Source organism: Zalophus californianus, chromosome 6 (genome assembly GCF_009762305.2).
Source record: "Zalophus californianus isolate mZalCal1 chromosome 6, mZalCal1.pri.v2, whole genome shotgun sequence".
NCBI classification, from domain to species: Eukaryota; Metazoa; Chordata; class Mammalia; order Carnivora; family Otariidae; genus Zalophus; species Zalophus californianus.
In genome coordinates, this window is record NC_045600.1 from 22,349,861 (window position 1) to 22,374,337 (window position 24,477).

General features: G+C 38.1%; 1 pseudogene; it reads left to right on the top strand.

The window, feature by feature from the left end:
• Positions 1-5,520: 5,520 nt before the first annotated feature.
• On the top strand, positions 5,521-6,995 carry LOC113909884 (annotated as a pseudogene).
• The last annotated feature ends 17,482 nt before the right edge of the window (positions 6,996-24,477 follow it).

The following is a 24,477-nucleotide window of genomic DNA, read 5'->3' on the forward strand; positions in this document are numbered from 1 at the left end:
GAAAATAACTCATCACAGCATTATTTGAGATGCCAAAATACTGGAAATAATCTAAATGTCCATAAATAGGAAACTAGATAAATAAATTATGGTGCCTGTGTACAAAGGAAAATTATGCAGCTATAAACATAATGAGAAAGCTCTTTATGGATATGGAAGAATATCTAAAATAAATTTTTAGATTAAAAATCAAAGTACAAAACCTATTATGTAATAAATTGCAACTTGTGTAATAGAAGAGGATCCATGTGTGCACACACACATTCGTGGTTCCAATCCTGTGCTCTGAAATGACACATATTAAAATGATAGCATCAGTTCCCTTTGGAAAGATCCAAGGATTGCCCAGAATAAGAATAAGATGGAAACATTTTACTGTATACCCTTTTGGGCCTTTGAAATTTTGAGCCATGTAAATGTATTATATCTCTAAAATGAAACATTAACTAAAATAAAATAATGACTCAGGAACTCAAGTCATTGCAGAAGCTGAGGAGCATCAGTTGAAAGAGTTAGGATGGAATGTGGCGATCGCAGAGGATGGAGAGGGCTGGTACTATAGACAACCTCTAAGGCTTCTTTCGTTATAAAATCCTGTAGCACAACAATGCCCCAACACAGCTAGACAGAAACAACAGCTGTTATGTTTCCATACCGCTCCCTTTTCCTATACTACTCCAATTTTCATCTTTTCTTTTCTCTTCCTTTGTTGTGGTTGTGGTTGTGGTTGAGTAGTCCTACCTATCCAAGCATGTTTTTAATGGGCTCTTTTAAGATTTTGGAGGAAAGAGGAAACATCTAAGATTGAGTATCTAATGTTCTTTAAGATGGGTTCCTTTCAATTTTCAAGAATGTTTAGCTTAAATTATGTTGACTCTTCCCCCCCCCCCATAAGGAAGAAATCTGACAACCATCCTTATAAAATATGTTGAAATATTTGAAAATATCAAAATACCATGCGCTCCATGCAACTTGAATTTCAGTGAAATGATTTTCAAAAAAAGTGGTGGAAAATCACTCTGATGGCCCAGAAGTCTTCCAAAATCCTAGGCCATTCCTAGCAAGGGTACAGAGGATTTTTTGCTCTGCAGGGAACTGGGAAGATGCCAGACAAAATAATCACTTTCCACTTGCTCAAGTTCTGCCTACAGTTTTTCAATTGGTTATACTTTCCATTCCCCATCCTACAGTGTTGCTGAGCTGCTTGGAAGGACTGCAAACTTTTACTTCAGAGGGGGTCTAGAAATCTACACCTAAAAGGTTAAGTTTAATGGGGAAATTAGGAATAGTCTGTACAGACAAACATCAACCAATATGCTCTTGAGAACAAGGAAAAAGCAGTTAATTGCAACTGTGGTAAATAATTCATAACAATAGCTACTATTTATAGAGTACAAACTATGGTAGGCAAAGTACTTAAGTGATTTACCTACATAAATTCATTTAGTCCTCATATCAATCCTATAATGTAGGTATAATTATTATCCCCATGCTCCAGGAGAGAAAGTTTGCAATGACCAGGTCGGTTGCCCCAGTTCACACAGCTGACATTTGAATCTAGGTCTTACTCCATAAGTGGCACCTTTAGTCATTATGCTATACTGTACTCCAAAGAACACCGTCTAGGTGTAATCATTACAACAAACAACTGAGGCTCCTTTGAGTGTGAAAAGAAAGCAAAATGAAACACTGCCCCTTAAAACATCTGTGTAGGCTATTTCTTCCTTGAGCCTTCAGTAAAAACTTAGGCAGGTGCTATGGCCCTCAGATAGCAAAAGAAAAAAAAAAATCTCTTTTCTTTCTAAATGCAATAACAATCTCATTTCAGAATTAATATGGCCAGTCCATGGTAATAATCAAGACTCAAAGCTTTATTTGAGGTTAAAGTTTTTATTTCACCTTACTACAATAAGTTGTCTCTGACTCATCCAACTTGAGAGCAGCAGCTTGAGAGGGGGTGAGGAAGGGGAAGAGTGGGAGGAAGAAGATATATTAGGTGCAGGATGCAGGAAAGGTTTAACATTGCTAGTAATGTCACACAGTCATGATCTCACTTAGTTGCTTTCTGAGCGTGGCAGACATCCAAAGCTGACTCGTGATCTCTTGAGGAGCTTTCATGTGTTTCTCAAAGATTTCCCCACTGGGAACCTCCAGATACATTTCTGAGGTTAAGGCAATGCCTCTTTTCTAGGTGTCTGCTTATAAGTTCTCCTTGGACCATGGACATCCAGCCGTCTATTCTGTTGGGAGTCCTATCTTCCCTCTAGGAAGCCCTCTTGGGTGAGTATCCATGCTGGGTTCCAATTTGAGCCCTGCAATTAATCACTGGGAAACATGTGGTTGCATGCCGCTCTTTACCAGGGCAGCCTCCACCATTTCCCACATTTGGACTAGTCTTGAAATAGATATGGTATCAGTCTATGTATTCCACAGACTTTTAGGGACAAAGATGAAACTCCGAGTAGTTTTCCTTCATATCCACTTACTTGGCTTGAGGTAAGGGGTCAGGACACCTCTCTCGTCCGTCATGGTGGTCAAGTATGTGTGTTTGAGTCAGAATCGGTAGTGAATTCCATAGCATTCCAGTAACTCTCTCCAAAAAAAACTCCCTCTAAAAATAGTCCTCTTTCTTGGCCTCTCCAACCTTCTAAATATCCTTGAGGCAGTCATTACGCTAAGGGTTGCCAAAACAAATTTCCAGAATACTTCTTTTGCAAGTCATGAGTATATGACCTGGCTTCTCATTTTAGATCGTGGGGGTATTTGGCACCTATTGTTTTATTCTTATTCTTTGGGGTCTTAGCTGAAACTGAGATAGGAAAACCCCATTTCAACATCCTGTTACAAATACTTTTATGTTTTGGTTAAAAGTTTCTTATAGGGAATAGAAAATTTAAAAATGAAGAGTTGTCCTGTTTTTTTCCAAACAAATAGCTGTTTCTGCTTTTACAATGACATTTTCTTCAGACAGAGCAAGAAGTTGAATTGGGACAGCTCAGATACTAAATGCTTAGGCCTTTTCAGCTTTTAACCTGAAATTATTCTTCCATATTTGAAAATAAGCTTATCCTCTACCATTTCCATTCCAAATCTCAGAGCTTCTGAAGCCTCAATTAAGCCTAGCTAACTTAATTATCTCAGCTAAGTGTTTCTTTCTCATTCAGCTTATAGTTCATTTATCCCTTTCTGGGATACGAGTCATTATGATAGAGCTATATAACCAATAGACTTGTTTATCTGGATGTCATTTTAATGTCTTTGAAAGACTGAATTATCATAGCTTATCTGACTTCTGTATAGACACAACAGAAAGAACTGAATTCAATCCCAATAAAGAATTCTCTTCTTGGTCTTAATCCTCTTTGACTGCCCTACATCAATTGCATATTAAAGCTCCTGACCACATCTCATTCCACTGAGTTGCCTTTGACTCTTCCAAGATTAGGGTGACTTTGTAGAAATATTTTCTTCCCTTGGCTTCGGTGGATGGTTCTCTTCCTACTTCTCAGGCATTCCTCCTATCTACTTCTTTGAATCCCCGTCTGAATAAGTGTCGTTGGCCATTTTCTTCCTTTATTTTACCCCTTAGCAACTGCATCCATACCCTGGTGTAATGGCCATCAATGTATAGTTAATTCCCTTAGTGTCATCTTTACTTTCTTCTTTGTTCCTTTGCACCTACTAGTGTATTTACTTTTACTGTGGCTCTGCTCATATCAAACTACAATCATCTGCCTGGAAGACTGTCTCTGCACCTTGACTATTAGATCATTGAAGTTAGAGATACGGTTTCTTATTCACCTACCCAGTACCTGACATATAGTTGGTACTCAGAAAAGTTTGAATAAATGAGTACAAGTTCTCTGTCTTTATCCTGCTTGCTGTATAACATCTGTATGTTGGGTCAGTCCTTCAAACTAAACATAGATAAAACAAATGGAATCATTTTTAACTACCAATCCTTCCTTCTGATTTCCCAGCATTAGTCCCATAGGGCTCACCTTTGATTCTTCCGTTGGCCTTATCTACCTCATATAAACAGTCATCAAGTCCTGTCTATTCTACCTGGCAATATTTTGCATTTGATCCTGCTTTCATTTTTAACTTCTGAATCTTCATTACTATTGGTCTGGACACTTATATTAACTTTCTAAATACTGCGGCAGAGAAAACATAGTTTTGAAATCAGACAGATCTCGGTTCATATCTTGAGTCAGCTTTTAGATGAAAAGCAATATCGTTAACCTTTTAAACTTCTGTTTCCCCATATATGATTTGCATTATAATCATTGATTAACTCTTCCATGAGTTATAAACTCCTCTAGGGCAAGAAATGTGTCTTGCTTGACTTTTTATTCTCATAAATCAACCATGGCTCCTGGCATACAGCTGCTAATCATTGATGCTATTTGCTGAATGATTGAAAATAATAATATCTACATCACAATGCTAACATAAGAAATAAATTAAATGTGATAAGTGTGACTATATGTCAGGAAGCCCAAACAGCTATGTGGAGGGGCCCACGTTGAGGATAACCAAGACCCTCAGCTAACACCACTAGATGAGCTATCAATCAGCAGCCAGCACCAGCTTCCAGCCATGCAAGTGGTGTCATTTTGGACTTCCCATTCACCCTGGCCCTCCAGCCAACACCATAGGAAACAGAAAAACCACATAGTCAATTGACAGATTGTTCATATATAATAAACTGTTATTGCTTCAAGTAACTAAGTTTTGGAGAAGTACAGAGATAAGGTACAACTGTAATATAAAACCTAAAACATATGGTATTGATTTTGAGCTTGGACTATAGGGAGGAATGAACAGGAGTAAGAAGACTCAGTAGGGGCTGAAAAGGCAATGAGGAAATTAATACTGGGGACTGAAGGAAAGGTGACCAGTCTTAAGTAGTGATGGAAGATTTGGCAGCCCTGTCACCTACTGTAACATGGATGATAGAAAATATAACTAATGAACTTGTGGATTTACCAAAGTGATTTCCAGGAATAATGTTGAAAGTGTCAGTTGTCTTCTTTTAACTGCTGATAATGGAATGATGAAAGAGAAAGAAGACCCAAAGAAACAACTTGGATTTCAAGCAAAATTTAGAGGAAATTTTCTAATCCAGAAGTTGCAAGGTTAGAAAATAAAACTGTTTCTCATTCCAAGCCTCTCCAGATGGCAAAAAGTTGGCAAAGTAAGAAATGACTCTGGGAAAAACATCAAACCCAGGGTGATGCTAGTATAATGTGGTCTCAGGTCAAAGCCAAGTCAAGGATGTGTCTGTAAGATTATTAAGACCTCATAAAAATTAAAGCCCATGTGTCTTACACTCTCAGATTAAAAAGAAAAGCTTCTAGGCAGAGACGCTCTGAGGCGGCGGTAGAAGCTGAGGTGCGGGGTCTGGGCCAGTGGACCAGGGACCTGGGTGAGCAGCGGCGGCGGCCCGAGGGGAAATAGATTCCAAGGGAAGACTTCCATTGGTAATTTAATCAGTGTAAGTGACATTAAGGAACAATGGACATAGAAAATGAGCAAATACTGAATGTAAACCCCACAGATCCTGATAATTTAAGCGACTCTTTTCTGGTGATGAAGAAAATGCTGGGACTGAAGAAATAAAAAATGAGATAAATGGAAATTGGATTTCGGCATCCTCCATTAACAAAGCTAGAATTAATGCCAAGGCAAAAAGGCACCTGAGGAAAAACTCATCCCAGGACTCTGGCAGAGGTGATTCAGTGAGTGATAATGGAAGTGAAGCCCTTAGAAGTGGAGTAACTGTACCAACCAGTCCAAAGGGAAGGTTGCTAGAAAGGAGATCCAGATCTGGGAAAGGAAGGGAACTACCAAAGAAAGGTGGTGCAGGAGGCAAAGGTGTCCGGGGTACACCTGGACAGGTATATGATGTGGAGGAGGTGGATGTGAAAGATCTTAACTATGACGACGACCAGGAGAACTGTGTTTATGAAACTGTAGTTTTGCCTTTGGATGAAACAGCATTTGAGAAGACTTTAACACCAATCATACAGGAATATTTTGAGCATGGAGATACTAATGAAGTTGCGGAAATGCTGAGAGATTTAAATCTTGGTGAAATGAAAAGTGGAGTACCAGTGTTGGCAGTGTTCTTAGCAGTGGAGGGAAAGGCTAGTCATAGAGAAATGACATCTAAGCTTCTTTCTGACCTTTGTGGGACAGTAATGAGCACAAATGATGTAGAAAAATCATTTGACAAATTATTGAAAGATCTACCTGAATTGGCATTGGATACTCCTAGAGCACCACAGTTGGTGGGCCAGTTTATTGCTAGAGCTGTTGGAGATGGAATTTTATGTAATACCTATAATGATAGTTACAAAGGAACTGTAGATTGTGTATAGGCTAGAGCTGCTCTGGACAAGGCTGCTGTGCTCCTGAGTTTGTCTAAAGTGGAAAGCACAAAGATAGTGTGTGGGGTTCTGGAGGTGGGCAGCAGTCTGTTAATCACCTTGTTAAAGAGATTGATATGCTGCTGAAAGAGTATTTACTCTCCGGAGACATATCTGAAGCTGAACATTGCCTTAAGGAACTAGAAGTACCTCATTTTCACCATGAGCTTGTATATGAAGCCATTGTAATGGTTTTAGAGTCAACTGGAGAAAGTACATTTAAGATGATCTTGGATTTATTAAAATCTCTTTGGAAATCTTCTACCATTACTCTAGACCAAATGAAAAGAGGTTATGAGAGAATTTACAATGAAATTCCAGACATTAATCTGGATGTCCCACATTCATACTCTGTGCTTGAGTGATTTGGAGAAGAATGTTTTCAGGCTGGAATAATTTCCAAACAGCTCAGAGATCTTTGTCCTTCAAGGGGCAGAAAACGTTTTGTAAGTGAAGGAGATGGTGGTTATCTTAAACCAGAGAGCTACTGAATATAAGAACTCTTACAGTCTTAGATGTTATAAAAAAATATATATAAATATATCTGAATTGTAAGAGTTGTTAGCACAGGTTTTTTTTTTTTTTTTTTTTTTGAAGCACTTGTTTTGGGTACAAGGCGTCTCTGAAATTTTATAAACTTAAAATTTAAGGAGAATTTTTAAAGGACATGTTTTTTTCTTTTTATCTTTTTCTTTTTTTTCTTTTGAGGGTGTTAAGGAGGGACAGAAGAGTAACCACTTCTTAAGTGGAATATTCTCATAAGCTACCTTTTGTAAGTGCCATGTTTATGACCTAATCATTCCAAGTTTTGCATTGATGTCTGACTGCCACTCCTTTCTTTCAAAGACAGTGTTTTTGTAGTAAAATCACTGGTTTATACAAAGCTTTATTTAGGGGGTAAAGTTAAGCTGCTAAAACCCCATGTTGGCTGCTGCTGTTGGAATACTGTGCTTTGGGAGTAAAAAAAAAAAAGTTATTTCTTTGTCTTGAAGAATTTTAAGAAAATGAGTTAGTTATAAGACTTATTCATTTTTCCAGGGAACATATTGATTGGTCTTAAATTCTAGACAGTTAAATAAATGGTGGCTGGAACATCTATTTTTCTACAAAACTGAAAAAATGAACCCGGTTCTAAAAGAATGTAAGACAAAATAAAACATGTGAAGCAGTGTTGATTCTTTATTGGGAGTACATATACTTAGGTCTTTTTAAAAACTTTTATTTTACACAGCAAATTTTAAATCCTATAAGGGAGCATATTTGAACCTAGTGAATTTAAATTTTGTTCTTTGCAAACTTAAAAGTACAGTAGTAAATCCTTTTAATATTATCTGTGGGAAATGCATACATACTTGTTTTTTGATCTTCTCTAAAGCTCAGTGATATTTTAAAAATAAAAAAAAGAAAAGCTTCTAAAAATTTCAAGGGTGTGCTTAATAGATGCTTCAGGTGGAAAAAAGAACTTGCAAAAATTTTAGGGACAGTGTTCCACAACCAACCCTCACCCCAAGGTTGGAAGGGCCCTATCTTTAAGAGTAAATATAGCTTTGGTTTGTAGATGCTAACCCCCCAAAGTGTGTGTGGCTGCCATCCAAGGATGCTCACTCTAGTAAGAGTCATAGGAAACCTACAAAGTTTCTAAGAGAAATATCAGAAGGAAGCTCTGCTTATTTAGACTAAAAGGGACTGAGATAGTTAAAAATTAATCAAGGCTTCTGGACCCCTAACATTCTATGGTCAAGAGCAGAATGACAAAACTTCTCAACTACAAGTGTGGGCTATTTCTTTTTTTTTTAAATTTTTTATTGTTATGTTAATCACCATATATTACATCATTTGTTTTGGTGTAGTGTTCCATGATTCATTGTTTGTTCATAACACCCAGTGCTCCATGCAGAATGTGCCCTCCTTAATACCCATCACCAGGCCAACCCATCCCCCTACCCTCCTCCCCTCTAGAACCCTCAGTTTGTTTTTCAGAATCCATCATCTCTCCTGGTTCGTCTCCCCCTCTGACTTACTCCCCTTCATTCTTCCTCTCCTGCTATCTTCTTCTTTTTCTTTTTTCTTAAAATATGTTGTGTTATTTGTTTCAGAAGTACAGATCTGTGATTCAACAGTCTGGGCTATTTCTGTGGAAAAGAAAGGATGATTCAGTGGGCAAAGCCTGGAATTTAGAAGGTGGAGCCAAAAGCCAAGGGGAATCACTCAGAGGGAGCAGAACTGGGTCCTAATCAATGTACGTTGCCCAGTGCTGAAGCAGGAAGGATAAGCAACATGTGTCTGGCTGGGTATCAGAATTTCCATAAACAAGTGACTGCTAAGTACTACATATTCCTCCTTTATGAATTAGAATGTGTGTTATGGTGATCCTAGCTCCATTTTCTCACTGTTGGGAATAGAATTGGGGTAGATAGTTCAGAGGTTTCTGAAACCAAGATGAAAAAATTCTTTGACCTTGAGTCTGAACCTGGTGTTAAAATGGGATAAATCTGGAGATAATAGGGTGAGAATACTTTTCATGGGAGAGGAATATGAATTGTTGTAGAGAGAGGATAGTGGTAGATTGTCTTTGCAAAGATGATTGCAATGGTGTCTGCTATCCCACATATCTTTGCAATATAATCTTGCGGCTCCCTTATCAAGCTCTGGAGTATATTTCCCCTTCCCTTAAATTTAGCATGATCCTGTAATTTTTTTTGAAAAAAAGAATAGACTAGTTATGCTGTGTAACTTCTGAGGCTGGTACTTAAAACATGTTATAGTTTCCACCTTTGCCACTTGGAACACTCCTTAGATCCTCACTCCTACTCTGTGAGGAAGTCGAAACAGCCCCAAGGAGAGGCTTGAGGCTCCTGGCTGGTGGCACCATGTGTGTTCCCCGTCAGCAATCAGTACCAACTCCCAACAACATAATTGAAATCATTTTGGACCTTCTACCCTTCCTAGCTCCCCAGGTGACACCACTGTGAATCAGAAGTACGCAGAGAATCTTGTGCAATAATAAATTGATATTGCTACAAACTCTTGGAGTGCTTTGGTACACAGTGACAGATTATAGAAACAGTAGACGTTTTTAGAGACAGACTGTAAATATCCCAAGTTACTATGTGGGGGCCAGTGGAATGGTCAGAGCAGTCAGGTCAGAGTTTTCTATGACCTTCTGTAGTTGACCTTGTGGAGTTGATTATGAATCACCAATGATATTTACATGTCTGGGGCTCAGTGAATCTTTTGAGGTTTGGAATTCCTGGTATCTGATAGAGTATCTGGTTTAGTAAAAACTTAGTAAGTGAAAACAAACCTCAATGTATGTATACAGGAATACTTAGGTCTCATATTTCTTATTTCTAAATGTTCAGAAACAGGGAATATATACTCAATTTATTTCTCAATCTACTCTCAATTTATTTTGTTGGGCTTTTCCCACTATTTCATATATATATATTCCCAGCCAGTCAAAACGAACTATTCATTTCCCCAAAATATCCTTTCCTCTTCAGACTCCATTTTTTTGCTTTGATCATTTACTCAATCATTGATGTAGAAGTTCTCTGTAAATTAGAGGGGACTATAACCTTTTATAACTCCTCATTAGATTTTATGGATATATTTTCTCTGCAAAATTATAAAATCCTAAAAAGCAATGGATGTCAATTTTAGTTTTGTTCCAGCCTCCATGCATAGTTGGTAATCCAAAGCATTTTATATATATATATGTATATGGCTGTCTCTCTATCATCTATTGTATCTAAGTTCCAGATAAACCTATATCCAATCCCTATAAATCCAAATTCTTTGATGGAATGAATGAGGCCCTCCATGACTGGTCCTCTGGCCTTTCTCCAGCTTCATTTCTGGCCTCTCAACTGCTCTCACTAGGGATTTGTAGTGATGAAAACTACAAAAAAACAAATAAATAAACACCCCCCCCCAAAAAAAAACCCAGACAACAGGTTCAAAGGATTTGAGGCAGCCATAAATAACAAATATCTATTGTGTAGAATTGGTGACAGAAATTTCTATTGATTTCTCAAGATTCATTCTCCCCTCTTCTTTAATAATAGAACATTTGAATGTTAGCTGGGTATTTGACCATCCAAAATAGAAACTACATTTCCCAGCCTTCTTTGAAGCTAGATATGACCAAGTAACTAATCTCCCTCCACTGAGATATAAGTAGAAGTGTCATGTGCAGCTTTTAGGAAATGTTCCTAAAAGTTGGGGCTGAGAACTTTCACAGATTTTTCTCCACCTTCCTGCTGACTTGTGGACCTCATGGCACTTAGGAAGTCATCTTGAACCACAGGGTGAAAGCCTCATGTTGAAGATGGTAGAACAATAAAATATAATGAGTCTGGGTCTCTAATAATCACAGAGTTACCAGACAAGCTCTGAAATGTTTATCTCTAGAGTTCATTTATATCTGAGAGCAATACCTTTGAAGCTGCTGCTATTTGAGCCTCTATATCACTTGTAGCTGAAACTAGTTTTTCCTAAAACCATGCATAAACTGGGAGGATTGTTGAACGAGTAATCCCCCTGGGTATGAAGGAACAAGACTCTTATTTCGATTGAAATTTAAGTCTGGTTTTCTATCTCTGGATCAACTCAACTCACACATAGAGAGAAAATTATCACTTTCATAAATAAAAAGATTTGAATTCACTTTCAGTTTTTTTGTTTGCTTTCCATTTAATCTAGTTGAAACTGCCTTTGTATGACTTTTTGACAATAGCATCACTTCCCTAATACCCATTTCAAGTGAAAAATCACTGAAATGTGACATGCAATTTCAGAGAAAAAGAGAGAAAAAAGAGCAGCATTTTCTTCTATGAAAGGATAACAAAGTGCTGATTCCGAGCACTGTTCCTACCCATTCTGTCCTTTCCCTAGATTCCTCCACCCACCTTATTTCCCAAGTCCCTTCACAGGGATGATGAATGGAAGACACTGGCATTTTAACTGCTACCAAGTTGTCAACATTTCCAAGATTATCTCATCTGGCTCATGTATGTAGCTTCTTCCTGGTGCTAAAGCAGCCATGGCAGGGCTCCTTGATGCCCATAACCTTTGCTGATAGCTGTATGATAGATAGCACATCAAGCATCAGGTATGAGAAACTTTTGCTATGCAAACACCCAAATACTCGTGCTCAACTTAGAAAATGGGAATAGGGATGCCTGTCTATACAATTTCTGATTTGGCAAAGAAGGTAGGATGTCAAGGGAGCATTGTCAGTAGCAAAAGCAATGGATATGCTTTATGTTTTCCGAAAAATAGTATCTATTCAGCCAGTTGAAAGGTCAAAAGAAAGATTAAATCATTATTTGCCTTTATTATTAAAATAATTCATTAAATTTGTGCTGTTTTAGGAGTCAAGTTTTTCTGTAAACCTTTTTATTCCTGTTAAGATTGTTTTCCTTTATGCTTACCCTGCCCTCCATGTCTTAAATGTCCTCCCTGTTCTTCTCTAATACAGCATATTCTCTACTTCCCTTGAGATTTTGTCACAAGGACTTGCTTTCTGCAATAAAAAAGTTAAAAACCAACTAACCACCCCCAAGGTGGGGTACCTGGTGGCTACCCTTGATAGATATAGAGAGATTAAAGAGAAAATCAGGATGGTGATTATGATGAGCAGAGGGGGCTTCTTTTGAAGCATGGAATTCTAGTCCCAGATAATTGCTACTCAGAATGATACATAGGCTCCCACACTTTATAATTTCTTTGTAAAGGTAAGTCATTGACTTCTTTGTAAATATGAGTGAGTGATCCATCAGAAATTACTCCAAGCAGCCTTGGATATTTTGAGAGAAAAACCAAGCCACATCACTTCATGTCTACTTTGGTGAACACAATCACTGGGTATGCGATCATGATTAAGACAGGACCCCTGCCTTAGAAGATTCCTATGCTGGTGGGGAATACAGACATAGGGTTATTTCAGAAACTTGGTTTGTAAAAAGGAAAACAACTTGAGAGTAGGAAAATTAAAGGAAAGATGCATTTTAAAATTTCAAGATTTCATATATGCCAAAGAACTCAACAAGAGCACTTCTCAGTAGTTATCCCAGAGAAATTAAAACTTGTGTTCATACATTCACATTCATGTTCATTGCAGCATTATTTATAATAGCCAAAAGATGTGAACAACCAGATGTCCTTCAGTGTGTGAATAAACAAACTGATACATTCATATAGTGGGATACTACACAGCAACAGAAAGGAATAATAGACCATCAACACATGCAAGAACTTGGATAGATCTCAGGGACATTATGCTGAGTGAAAAAAGCAATCTCAAAAGATTTCATACCTTATAATTCTATTTACATAACAGTATTAAATAGTACAACTATAGGGATGGAGAACAAGTCAGTGGTTGCTATGTTAGGGTTGGGGGGAGGGTCTGACTATCAAGGGGTAGCATGAGGGAGTTTCTTTGTGGTGATGGAACAGTTTTATGTCCTGATTGTGGTGGTGGTTACATAATTCAGTGCATCTATATGTGAGATAAAATGTCATAGTATTATAAGGAAACACAAAATGAGTGTAGGTAAAAATTAATCAGGTTTGCAGTTAACAATATTGTACCAATGTCAGTTTTCTGATTTTGATAATGTATTGTAGTTATGTAAGATGCTACCTTTGGGGAGGTACAGCATGGTGAGGGTATGAGGAAATTCTGTACTATTTTTGCAACTTCTTGTGTGTCTTAAATTATTTCAAAACAAAAAATTTAAAAATTTAAAAAATTCCATTTATGATTTATGAGTCATGGGGCAGACATTCAGCCAACTGTCTTGGAGTACTGGGACTAGGGAATAGGAAACCATCTTGAGGAATACTCTTTCTCTTATTGTTGCTTCTCTTGGTCATGACTACTTCATTCTATCTCTTCAAAATTGGCTTCTTTTTTAAATTTTCCTTTTCTTTTACTTCTCCAACCCATGTGACACAAAGTGGGCAATTTGCAGTGTCTTAAGTTTTTAAATCCTCTCCATTCACCAGACCAGACCAAGATAAAACTGGAATTTCCTGATCTACCTCTCTGAGTAATACACTTGATTTCACAGTGCCTGCTCACTTCCCATGACTTCCTCTAGCAATTTTACTTTGGACTATGTGAGCTCTCTAAGAGAGGGTTCAAACCCTTCAATTCCCTAACATGGTTCATTTTGGCTTCTGTTTGTTCTACATAAGTGGATACATATTGAGCTTGGGTTTCTTACATGAGGTTTTATCATCAAAAGTAAAAATAGATCTTTATCTTTACATTTGCAAATGACCTAGTAAAAATACTTTTTTCTTGATCCTCAGACATTTTTGCCTTCCAGATAACCAAAAGGCAAAATGATGGCTCAAATAACCTCAAAAGCCTGTCTCCCACCCCACCCCCACCCCGCTATATTTATAAAGTCTCCCTTATGTGCAGGGCTCTGTCCTGGGGAAGGAAGCAAGTACAAATAGAGACAAATGTACAACCCAATGAGTAAGATGGAGACGTGGAAACAGACTATTATCATACAGGGTAGATAGTGAGGTGCTGTGAGAAAGGGACAACAGATTATGGACTTCAGGAGAAGTTTTTTGGGGGGAAGGATTCTTGTGACCAGGGAAAAGAGAAGAATACATTTGAAATTGAGCTTGAAGAATCAGTGGAAAGTGAATACATTACAAAAAAGGGAAAGGAACTCCCTATAAAAATCCTGTATGGTAAACAGTGGAAGCTCAAAAACTTTGTTCAATGAGTAGGTGCCCACTACATTAATGACAGCATAAAGCACCCAGTTTCTGGGTGAAGGGGCTGAAAGGCCATGAGAGGAGTTATGTGGGGGGCTTTGGGCGGTAGATAGGAAGGAGTACAATGAGAAGTATTATTGTGATGTGGGTTTTTTTTTTTTAATTATTTTGTTGCAACAGTTTCTCTATACTATTAATAACAAAGTAGAAAAACAGATTTCACTTACTTTGTTAGGCTAATCCTTAATGGAAATTTCTATTGCCAAATGCTTTAGTGTCTAAAACATCATGGATTTTCAATCTAAAAGCCATGGCCCATCTCACTTCTTATCACACTGGGTCTTAACTCACACAGGATTTTTCTATTACTTAAGCCAGTGGCAGAGGGAGAAAGCTCAGGTCATCTGAAGAATTAATACCATGGAGAGAATGACTGAGAGCATTTGTCCTTTGTTGGTTTATTAGATACATCCTGATTTTGTTTTTTTTTTGTGTACTTCTTTAACACACAAATTGCTCCAGGTTTTGTAATGTGTATCTTTAACTTACCTCGGTCTACTTTAATAACATATGCTACTTCATATAGAACACAGGGGCCGCTCACAAGAGTCTATCTCCACTCCCTACTCCCCATTACTTGTACAACTGTTGTGAAGCATTTTAGTACTACATTTATAAACCCTACCTTTTGTTTTAATTTTGGCTTTAAAAAATTAATAACTTTTAAATAAAGTTGAACATGAGATTAAAAAGCCTTACATATTTGCCACATATTTGTCATTCTGGTACCTTTTATTCCTGTTTTTAGATCCAAGTTCCCATCTGGAATCATTTTCCTTGAGCTCAAAAAACTTCCTTATCATTTTTTAACATCCAGGACTACTGGCAACAAATTTCTCTCAGCTTTTATTTGTCTGAATATGTCTTTATTATGCCTTCATGTTTAAAGATATTTTCGCTAGACTTTGAATGCTAATTTGGTAAATAATTTTCCACCACTTTTAAGGTGGTTTTTCATTTTCTCTTGGTTTATCCTATTTCTTCTGAGATGTCTGTAGTAATTGTTTTCTTCATTCCTCTGTATGTGCCATGTCTTTCTTCCTCTGACAGATGTAAAATTTCATTATCATGGTTTTCAGGAACGTATTTATGACGCATCTTGGTCTGGTTGTGTGTGTACATGTATGTGTGTGTGTGCATGTGTTTGTATGTTCATGTAAGTATATCCTCCTTAGGGTCCAGTGAATGCCATATACCTGTAGATTTAGTTTTCATTGCATTTAGAAAATTTCAGGGTGTTATTTCTTTACCCTATCCTTCTGGGACTCCATATATATATATGCTAGACCACTTGGCATTATCTTATTGGTCACCAAAGCTGTATTCATTGGTTCATTGCTTAATCTTTCCTCTGTTTTTCAGGTTGGATTGTTTCAATTACAGTGTCTTCAAGTTCATTGATCTTTACTTGTACATTAATCTAATTGGCCATTATTCCCATCCACTGAATTTTTTACCTCAGGTATTTTATTTTTCATGGTTAAAATTTCCACTTGGAACCTTCTGATATCTTTCCTTTCCCATCAAATTATATTCATATTCTTTGTTTAACTCTTAAACATAGTGAACATATTCATAAAAGTTTTAAAGACTTTTTCTGATAATTTTTTATTTCTGTCATACTTTGGTCTCTTTCTATTGACTGATTTTTCGCCTGATTCTTGGTCACATTGTCCTTTATTTTTCATGGTTAGGAATTTTTTGTTTGTATGTTAGACACTATAAAGTTTATATTATATAAAATATATATATATATTATAGGCTCTTACTTGTTTAGGCTCTTACTTCTTACAAAGAGTGTTAAAAATGTTTTGGCAGGCTTTAAAGCTACTTAAAGATCAATTCAACCATTTAAAGCATTATTATTAATAGTCTACTGTGGTTTTTATTATAGGCCAAGCTTTACCCTACTACTGAATGCCCCACTCTGGCTGATTGGAATTCATTTGAACTCTGGATATTTTTCTCCCTGAGAATTCTTTGTCTGGCTTATAGATTTTCACTTTATGCATGTATAGCTAAGTATTCAATAGCAGGTTCCAAGGTGCCTGGTGCAGATTTCTGAAGCTTTGTCACAATGTAGTTCTCTTCCCTCTGGTACCCATCCACAATTCTAGTACCCAGTGTTCTGACCTCCATCTCTACAATGCAATAAAAACACCAAGATCTGTCTGTTTGGGCTCCTTTGCTCTCCATCAAACTCCAGGAGGTGATTCTAAGCAGAAAACCTGATTTGTTTTCCTTCTCTCAGGAATCTGTTCTGTGCTGCCTGTGGTCCAGTGTCTGAAAACAGTTGTTTTATATATTTTGCTTAATTTTCCAGTTGTTCACATCAGAGACCAAATCTTGTCACACTTATTTCCACCTGACTGGAAAGCCAAAATTACCATATATTCTTATGAGAAGTCTGCCTTTTGTACCTGCAATGAACTAGACAGTGCTCCTCTCTCCCTATGGTGCAAAATATGTGATTGTTACAATTTATCACATTTCTGAATGACACACTGATCTTTATCTTATTTAAGTTATCCTGGAAACTAAAATGTCCATAGCCACTTAAAAAAGAAGGTGGCATTAGGTAGAAGCTAGACCTGAGCAGTGGAAGCAATGCCCTGAGGTAGAGTTCCAAGTCCCTGAAAGGGAATGATAGAGACCTTATCTGTTGTCAAGGATGGCAAATAAAAAGCTACACATTAAAAGCCCAGGAGTACAACATTCTGACTTTGTGGCTTCTAAGACCTTGGGGCTGACAGACCAAAAAGCTACAGGAGCAGACAGGGCTCTTCTCTTCCACCTCTGCCCTGGGGTAAACCCTACACTCATTGAAATACATTTGCATTGTGGGTACAAGCCTCCCATCCCCCCAACCCCATGGAGGAAAGGCTGCTGGGATAGTTCCAGTACACAACTTGTAGGGTCAAAAAGTCCTCCTCCCAACCTGTGGGAGGAGTTTCCAGAATGATTGGAAATAGTCTCCATTAGAGACGACCCCACTGTATGTCACAGCTCATCCCAGCCCAGAGAGACCCATGACAATCTCAAAACAATTCAGAGGCCAGGTCCTCCTGGAGGAACTTGCCCCACTCTCCCACCTTGAGAGTGTAGTTTCACTTTAGTAAACTGCTTTATGCTTGCCACTTTCCTTCTGGCTGTCCTTATTCAAGCCCAGATCCCCACTTAAATTTTCAGGGGAAATCCAAGGACGGAGACCCTTATTCACACAACACAGATTCTCTTACCTGTAACAATATTTGAAACAAAATTTTACAAAAGCTTTACCTCCAGTTTCCACTGAAACCTGCCTTTATGGGGTTCTGATGCACAGCACATTTATTTGGTTTAGCTATTGGCTGTTTGATACGTTTTCCCCATTTTCAGTAGCTTGCCAGATCAGTTTGTGCCCAGTGGTGACCGAAGCAGTCTAATACTACCTATTGTAATGCCACATAATTTATGTTTAATTTCAAAATTCAGTGAATACCAGGTTTCCCCTGTTATTCAAAAGTAGAGCATTCCTATGAAACATTGGCAAGAGTATCCCCCACTTTCTGCATTAGTACAGTAACAGCAGTTTTCATCGGATTTCTTTTGGTTAGTGAAAACAGATACTAACAGAGGTCTTTTGTGAGAACAAATTGGTATGATGCCAACTTTTGGAAAGCAGGAGATACATGTAGATGCTACCAAAAAATAGACACTTTCATAAATGCACAAAATAAATCATGAATGTCTCTTCCAAAGAGGCTTCCAGGTTTAGAGAGTTTTAGTCGGACAAACAGTGGAAAGGAAGAGAATGCAGAAAGAAGGAGGAGAGAATAAGTAGCAAGGAATTCAGCAAAATATATATTTCCTGTATGTTTCGGGGCCCTGTCTCACAAAATAATGCCCAGAGGGCATTCACAAATTTATATAGTCTTCTATGTTGGTGTATACCCAAAGGAATTAATCTTTCAGTCTCTCTGTATCTAACAATAAAAAGCTTTCCCTGGTTTTCTTCCTTTCTTCCATCTTTACAAGGCGGTTTCAAAATTATATCTCTTCTGTAAATATATGAGCATATCGATCAAACGTAAGTTGACAGATTTCTATGTAAAAATCATTGATTAATAGTAACCTGGGGCAGAGTGTGGAATGGCAAATGGGCAAAGGGGCAGGAAGGGGCTTGAAAGCCACTCAGCTTGGGGACCATCAAGATCAACTCCACTAGTTACTAAATTACTTAATGATTTTATTGATGACTTGCTATAAGATTTACACGTATTTGAAATGGATCTTTTTAGCTTGTAAAATAAACATTAAAGGTGGGGGCAGAGGGAGGTCTAGTGCTTGACCTATAAAAGGTAGGAGAAGTCTGAAAGCAGAAACAGCAGAGAGACAAAGAACAGGCAGTGGCAAATTATAAATGAATCTGTAAAGCATCAGCCAGTTAAAAAAAAAAACCCAAAAAGTTCTATTCTGTAATAGCCCTGAAGATAGATCTGCCTCCAGTTCTTAGTGGAGCCTTTTGATTTTAGGGGTTTTTATTGTTTGTTTTTTGTAATGGTATTTGATGGATGTGTCAGCAAGAACTAAAATGTGTGTGTTGTGTTGTGTGTGTGTTTCAGTTCTCCAAATTTAAATTTAGAACATGAAGGCATTAAAGTTTTTTTTTTACAAAGCAAAAGTTTATTTAATTAGACCAAAAATTGTACAACTATTTATGTGCCCTTGGCCGCCCCATCCTTGTCCAGATGAGAGCACTGTGTCTTCCTTCGTCCTTTCCTGTTGAACTTGAGCAAGGCCATAAGGCTTCTTGCCTGCTGAAGCTCACACTGGCCCTCCTTACCTTGAACTCCCAATATTCATACAGTCGAATATAAAATTTGTTTTAAATCAACTGGTCTTTATGATCCTTAAATAGATCATGCATTATTACACTCATTGGAGGAATTGACTAACAAGATCCCCCAGGGCCAGCTCTCCTTTTTTTGTTGCTTCCCTTGCTGAGCACAGAGGGGCAGTGATTTATCTGGTGGTTTAGGTTCCAAAGGTCTCATAATAAATGTGGAGAGAAGAATCTCTAGTTTTAGTAAATATTTCTACCAGTTATTTATTTAATATTAACATCTCCTGTGACAGTACTTATTTCTTTTACATAGGTTTATAGTAGGCAATAAGGACTCTGAAAATACTTAACTATAAATTCAAATACCTTTAGGGACCAGGCACGTCATAAGGCAAGCATTTGGGCCTATGACAAAAGGGATGTGAGGCTTGTGGAAAACCCAGAAGGCCTAACTCTTATATCAACTCTATGAAGTAAAAATAGCTTCTTAACTCCATTTTACAGATGGGAAACTGAGACAGAGAGAGATTAAGTGATTTATCCAAGGTCATAAAAGGGAGTTAGGATTAGAGCTAAATTCAATCCAGGCTGTCTGGCACCAAAACCTATGCTCCTGGTGGTCAGAAATGGAGTTGGATGCTAGATATAGCAGGAGGTCTATAAGGACTGCATGTTGCAGAAACAGATAATAACCAAAATTGGTTCAACAATCTGGACCACATTCAAGGGAAAAAAAAAACAAAGACTTTAATGCCAAAGCTCTTTCCTTTTCTCCCTCAGGAAACTCACACATCCTTCTTGTTAGAGGAGGAGTCCATCCCCGAGCGAAGCCATGTGAGGGCCAGCAGGAGCAAGTGCCCAGTGGGATATCAAGCAGGAGTGGAGTCCTGTAGGATGAAGGGTCCTGGAATGTGGTGGGGATCCTCAAAAACAAGCCAGAGGGATGCATGGAGAGGGGAGAGATAGACCATCTATCAAGTATCTCCAGAATCCATCGGAGATCGAGGAAGCATTTCAATAGGCAATGCCCATATGAAAATATTGGGATTAAGTTGAGGCACGCACAAGGAAAATCATCCATTTAGAGATGGTTCTAAGACAGGAAAAAAATTAACAAGACATTTTGACTTCCTGAAATAAGAAATTAAATTTTTTTCTAAAGATTTCATTTATTTATTTGATAGAGCGAGACAGCGAGAGAGGGAACCCAAGCAGGGTAAGTGGGAGAGGGGGAAGCAAGCTTCCTACCGAGCAGGGAGCCCAATGTGGGGCTTGATCCAAGGACCCTGGGATCATGACCTGAGCCGAAGACAGACACTTAATGACTGAGCCACCCAGGCGCCCCCCAGAAATTAAATTTCTTAAATACCTATTAAGAATGAACCATATTAATTAATCTCTTCATTAAGAATACTGGAGTACAGTACCCGGGTAGTTCATTCACTGCCATCATTACTAAAAACCAGTCAGTAAGAAAGGCCATGAGCTTTTCCCACCATCCCATTCTTCCTCAGTTTTCATGCTCCCTTCCTGCCACTCCATGTCCTCTTACCTCCGCACACACCATAGGCTTTACCATATCCCTGAAATTTAAAAGAGCAGAGGCAGGTGCCTGAATATAGACCTTGCTTGACTTCTCTCTGGCTATACAGACTATAATGAAAAAAATATGGTGCACAAGGACTCTATGCATGAGTGTTGGATCAGTACTAGTATGTCAGTACCTGCTTCAGTGACCTTTATAATCCCAATCCCCAAGGTGGATGGGAAACTTAATTAGGACATTTCAATCACTGTAAGCACCTCCGATGAACAGGTAGTATATTGCAGTAATTCTGAAAAATGTTTTCTACTTCTGCAGATTTTCCAGGGGATGCTCTGTAAGCTAGACACACAAAATCTTTCTGCGTTTTGCTCTTTTATCCACACTCTCTGATGGAGCTGATTGCAGACTCAGTCAGCTTGTTATACCTGTTGGCCAACTGGAAGAAAGGGAAGAAAGAAAAACCACTTCTAGTTATTTGCCAGGCTCAATGCTAAGTCATGTAGTTCCAGAGTTGTAGCTGAAGGGGGTGTGTATGCGTGTACGTTACTGTTAACTTGGATCTATGTAACTGCACCTTGGGACAGGCAACGATTGAATGGGAACTGGCTTTCACAGCTGAGTATCTTTTTAATTTTTCTTAACAAAGCATGCACTGGTATTAATAGGGCTCTGTTGGTAATCATGACTGGCTACATGATGTGGTACCTTGGCTGGTAATTCCCCTCAGTGGTTTCCAAGTGTTTGTGTATCCTAAGAACACATAAGCATCAGGATAAAAGGTTGATCTCCCATTGGTACAATCCAATGCTCTGCTGTCTGGGTGCTTTGATGAAATGATGAGGCATTCCAGAACTGTCAGAGCATCTGGGCTAGCTGCTTTAGGCCTCTGAAATGATTCTCTCTTCTAAGAGGCAATGGGCCAGGATTGAAAAAGAAGCCAAGTCACTTGGAAATGAACATACCTGTTTGGTGGAAAAGGGATTTTCCAGGCTTATTTCCCTGTAATTCTCCAGTATCTGTCCACGGCTGGAATTGATCATGTCCCCATATCTTCCCTTTAGCCTCATGTCAAAGCAACATGTCCTTTTCCTTGGAAAACTGCCTATTACAGGTCTGTACTGCAGACTGGCCCTCTTCCATTCCCTGTATTGGTATAACTCAAGGTTGTTTTTCTAATTCTAAACTTAATAAAAAAAAAAGCTTTTTCATCAATAAACAAAGTTTTAACCCTTCTACACTGTAGGATCAGGCAACATCATCTCCTATTTCTACGGCAACATTTTTATATAGGAGATCATTTCTTTTATCTTGACTGTGGATAGTGTTATTTAGTCTGTGGAATGGTTTTATTATTAGTTTCCTAAACTCCCCCTATCCTAGCTCCAACACTACTGTCCCTTCTTAACACCAGTTATCACCTTTATTTGATTAACTGTGTAGCTATAGAGTCAATCCTCAATAGCCATGCTCTCTGCCTAGCCATGGGCACCATTAATTACCTTTTCATATTTGGTTGTTTATTTATTCAAAACGTATTTATCATTGCACCTGCTAGCTATAGGAAGCACGGCACAGTCCCTCTTTTCAAAGTCTAATAGAAAAGATAAATTGGAAGAAATTATGGCCACAAGAAAGCACATTTGAGTCAGAGGACAATCTAAGAAAATTAAGAGTTTAAAGGTAATCTATTATATGGGGTGCCTGCATGGCTCAACTGGTTAAGTGTCTGCCTTTGGTTCAGGTCATGATCCTAGGGTCCAGGGATCAAGTCCCACGTTGGACTCTCTGCTCAGCAGGGAACCTGCTTCTCCCTATCCCTCTGCTGCTCCCCCTGCTTGTGCTGTCTCTGTCAAATAAATAAATCAAATCTTTAAAAAAATTTAAAAAATAGAGATAATCCATTATCTACATCCAAGTGTGTGTGTTGGAAGTGCTGAAGTAAATACATAGGATATGTAAATCTAAATTATGTTACTTACTGAGAGCATTGATTGTTGGACACCACTTGGTACATTAATTCACTAAACATGCTTATTTTAGTATACCTCTGTGCTAGGAATTGTACTTAAAGACCCTGCAGATACTAAGGTGATGCCATCTGTCCTCTGCTTCAGGGAGGTTCCAGTCTAGTGATCCCAGAAAGTGACCCAAACGTTGTATTAGGGTGGGAAATATGCTATGACATAAGAGTCACAGGAGGGCCTGGCTGCCCATGGATGGGCACTCAGATTAACTGGGTAGAGCACAGATTTCCCAAGGAAGGCTTTATTCCTTTAGGATTGGGCTTTATCCAAGTTGAAAAGAGGAAAGACATTCCAAACAGAAGAAAGAGTATGTGTGAAGTATCAAACATAGAAAATTATCATGACTCTTTCTACATAGCAATAAACATAAACTAATAATATTACTCAGTAGGTTTTTTGGAATGAGTTTCCTCTTTCAAAGCACCTGTAGTGCATGATGAAATTAAATCTGCATTTTGATTGGAAAAAAGAAAAGATGTGTATTGTTTCATCAGTCAAGAGGAAGCAAGCAAAACTCCACTGTCCTAATGAGCTGTGTTTGCCCTGCAGCTCTGCTGCCATATTGCTGCTGGGATGAAGCTGCTGGAGGAATTGTGTCTCTCCTCTGAGATGAGAGCTTCACCCTGTGCTTTGTCAGGGGGGGCCTTGACCAGTGAGGGATGCGGTGGAGACAGCCACACTCCCCTTCATGCCTCACAAATGATAATTTAGATGTTATTTGGAGCTTTGTCACTCAGAAACATATTTCTAAAAACAATTTTAACAAACTGTTAACTCAGTGGAATTTCAGCTAGAAGCTAAAATGCATGCACATGGCCCGAGGGTAGTTATTCGAGAGACTTCCTTGGAATCAGCCTAGGTGAACCTACAAGATGTGAGAGCCTCTCAAGAGAGATTTGAAACTGAAACTGATTCTATCAAAACTGTCTCAGCTATACTGATAAATATCTCCCCATCTGGAAAAGTAGAAATACCTAAGATTGGAGACAAATGTGAAAATATTCTTGATATCAAAGAAGACCTGAGGTGTACAAACTTAATGTAGGACATAACTAGCAATTAATAGCCTTGTCAGTCTCTAGGCCCCTTCTTTGCTCTGCTCTATGAACACTGTTAGTAAAGCGTGTAAATATTCCAAATGCTTGCTACATGATAGAACTAAATTAAATTTTACTTGTTTATTTTTAATCAATGGGGAAACACGAAGGACTGGTAGGCAGGTAGGATGGTCTTAGGCCACTTAGTTTCCAAGCTTTGGAATTAGAAATGTATTTTAGGTGTCCTCCCACCATTTCTTATTCCAACTATTAGGATGTTACTCCCTGCTGTACTTGGATTAATTGAGTCACTACTGGAAATTCTCTTTGATTTTCTTTACTAATTGAAAAAGAGTTCTAATTCCCAAGTTTCCCTGCAGACTCCGTGCAGACATTATTTTGGAAACCAACATGGAAGAGAGAAAATTGCTTGTGTTTTTTTGTGCTTTTTTCTAGAAAACTGAGAGAAATGTTGACCAACCAAACTATGAACAGACTTTTAGGTTTGATATTCTATCAAGGCATATGTATCTAGTGTATTATTGATCTATGCACTATTGTATAACTATTCCAATGCCAATCTAAAGGAAACATGCAAAGATGTGATCTTTCTTCCTCTAAAGATGAACTGTAGTTATAGCACATTTTGTCATCCTGACCGTCAGTATTTTATTAAAGGATAAATATTAAATTATATATACATGTATTTATAAAAGGCCTGAGTTCACAATGTTTTTGCTAGATCACATTGACCTGCGTTTTGAAGCATTTGCTCCACTAGAAAATGTTTTCTCTTTCAAATTCT